The 3,285-nt window shown below is 44.4% G+C and overlaps 1 pseudogene; it reads right to left on the minus strand.

The window, feature by feature from the left end:
* Positions 1-368: 368 nt before the first annotated feature.
* LOC103583478 lies at positions 369-629 on the minus strand (annotated as a pseudogene).
* Positions 630-3,285: the final 2,656 nt, after the last annotated feature.

Here is a 3,285-nt window from a genome sequence, read left to right on the forward strand (position 1 = left end):
TAAAACAGTGAGAGCAAAATAACTTACTGGAATATAAAGATAAGAGCTGAATGAGCATGCCATTAATGGAGAAAGAGGGTATTTTCACAGAACCAGTATTTTTCCCCATCCCATCTCCACTTCATGTAATCAAAACATACCAGTGGCCATTTAGTTTTAAAAATTCAATATGCTTGGGCACATACACCAGTTACCTTATGTACAATAAAGGAATGGAAAAGGGGAAAATGAAAGAATAGCAAAAATTATACTGTAAAATTATACTGGAGTAGTCAGGATGTGATGGAACCAAACTGCAGTTTTCTAACTGAGAACGCATTGCTGGTCTGCAAGAAGAGAGTTCTGGAGTAAAGTAGCAGGTTTCCTTTCTAGCAGACACCACCTGTCTGCCGCTGGAACACATCAATTGTATCTTCGTCTGTTTCATTGATTGGCTGCCCGTCAAATCGGAATCTGATCTGCCTCATTGACAAGGCCTGTCGTTCACAATAGGCTTTCATTAGTTTACTAAGTGGCGTATACCTCTTAATCTTAAGCTGCACCACAGAACCATCCTGCCCCGCCACCTTCAAATTGATCTGATGGATGTTCTCAGTCTTGACTCCTTCCTTGGGCTTTTCGCTGGCCATGGTGAGCGCGGGGGTCTCCTCAACTGCGCTTCATAAAGAGGTGCCAGATCTGCACAAGAACCACCAGGAGCTGCAGGAGAAGAGGCGGCGGCAGCGGTGGACGAGGGGGAGCCTAATTCACTCCGTATTCGTGATTTTTAGAAATTTTTTCACGCCGCCATTATCCACGCACAGTTACCCCTACAGTAATCCACGACTTATATTTGGCTTCTCATGCTCCTTCATTTATTCCTCTTAAAATATCCCAAATCTCTTAGGGGGCCGGCCCATGGCTCACTTGGGAGAGCGTGGTGCTGACAACAAGTCAAGGGTTAAGATCCCCTCACCGGTCATCTTAAAAATAAAAATAAAAATTATATATTGTCTCTTGGCTGTCGTCAATGGAATACACTCCATGACCAAGTATCAGGATAAATAGCCACAGTCTGATTCCATGCTTCACTGGGGGGCCCTGGGACACAGTAGCCAGTACCTTAATCAAAGACTCAAGCTGGGCACCTTCACCCCAAGGTGAGCCCCAAATTCTATTCATTCATTCCCCACCTTCCTTTCTCTGAGTTTGTATTTATTTATTAAAATTTAAAACGTTCTGGGGCCAGCCCATGGCTCACTTGAGAGAGTGCGGTGCTGATAACACCAAGACCGCGGATTCAAATCCCTCTATAGGAATGGCCAGTTGGCTCACTTGGGAGAGCGTGGTGCTGACAACACCAAGTCAAGGGTTAAGATCCCCTTTCCAGTCGTCTTTCAAAAAAAAAATTTTTTTTTTTTAATGTTCTTAGAAGAAGCCATACTCTAAACATTGACCAATGACAGAATGTTAGAGAAACACCTCCGAGGGGGTGAGCAGGAATAGAGAACCTGAAGTACCTGCTGTCAGCATGCCCCCCATCCCCTATTCATCCTGGCTTCCTGTGACCCCTCATTGTTCATTGGGTGATTAAGGCTGACACTCGATTGAGCTCACTAAATTATGAGGTCCTTGGGGGAACTTTGTATTCTAAACTCTTAGCAGAGTGGCAGAGTACCTGGCCCCTGGTCGGTGCACAGTAAATGAGTATTGAGCGACTAGCTTCTTTCTGCCTTGCCCTTCTCCATCCCCCACCCCACAGTCACCACCGACACAGTTTGTATGTAACTTTGGAAGAATATACAGGGGGATTGGTTCCAGAATCCTCCTTGGATACCAAAATCTGGGAATGCTCACGTCCCTGATATAAAATGTCATAGTATTTGCATAAAATCTACACACATCCCACATATACTTTAGATCATCTCTAGATTACTTGTGATACCTAATAATACAGTGTAAATGCCACGTAAGTAGTTGTTATACTGTATTGTTTAGGGAATAATTGACAAGAAAAACAGTCTCTACATGTTCAGTACAGATGCAATTTTTTCCAGATATTTTCAGTCCACAGTTAGTTGAATCCACAGTTGCAGAACCCATGAATAGGGAGAGGTGATTGTGTTGTACAGAGCTGTGGTTACAAGTATCATCAGCTCAGACTGGCTCAAACAAACAAAAACAGTGTAGAAGGGCACAACAAGAGGGCTGGCCTGTGTCTCACTTGGGAGAGTGTGGTGCTGATAGCACCAAGGCCACGGGTTCGGATCCCTATATAGGGATGGCCGGCCAGCTCACTTGGGAGAGCGTGGTGCTGACAACACCAAGTCAAGGGTTAGGGTCCCCTTACCAGTCCTCTTTTTTTTTTTTTAAAAAAAAAAAAGGGCACCACAGGGTGCCTTATGGACCCCAGGGCAGAAATGTAGAGGGTCCCGAGAAGAGACCTGGGAAGTGTGACGTTGCCCTCACTCCCCCCAGGTCTCTCTAAGGATCTAAGGACGACTTCTGTTGGCTTCTTCTTCCACTTGTAGGAGGTAACCATAACCTAGCTGCTGAGGGTCCATGTCTCTGTAAAATGGGCGTGCAGTGTTTGTGTGTGTGTGTGTGTGTGTGCATGTGTGCCCGGGCACATGCCTTTGGAGGTGGGCAGTTCCCAGAATGAGAACAGGCTAGGCAGAGTCCCCTAAAGGCATCCACAAGAGTACTATTTCCTAGACTTCAGCTGCTTTTTTTTTTTTTTAACTTAAAAAGATGACCGGTGACGGGATCTTAACCCTTGACTTGGTGTCAGCACCATGCTCTCCCAAGTAAGCCATGGGTTGGCCCCAACTTCAGCTGTTTTTGTTTCATCCGAAATGTTGACATCCGAGTACCAAGTACCATCATTATTTTTTTAATCTTTTAAAATTACTTACATTTTTAACTTTTTAAAAAAATTTACATTACTGCTACAAATGTAAAAGTATCACTTGTCATGAATAGAAGTTATTTTTTAAAAAATACATACAATGAAAACATTATAAGTTCTAGGTAAATACCTTTGCCAGCCAAAGGGTCTGAGCGCTAGGCTGAAAACACAGCTGCTAACAGAGCAGTCACAGTTCTCTTGGAGCTAACATTTGAACGGGAGATTCCAACAATAAACCCATAAATATAGTATCAGGAGTGCATGACACAAAGAATTGAGTAGGATAGGAAGGACAGAGAGGTGGTTGGGAGCAGGGGAGAGGTGCCCTCTGAGATGGGGGGTGAGGACAGGGAAGGTCTCCTGAAAAAGGTCACATCCATCATGGGACATCTTCTAGG

Source organism: Galeopterus variegatus, unplaced genomic scaffold (genome assembly GCF_000696425.1).
Source record: "Galeopterus variegatus unplaced genomic scaffold, G_variegatus-3.0.2 Scaffold23383, whole genome shotgun sequence".
Taxonomy (NCBI): domain Eukaryota; kingdom Metazoa; phylum Chordata; class Mammalia; order Dermoptera; family Cynocephalidae; genus Galeopterus; species Galeopterus variegatus.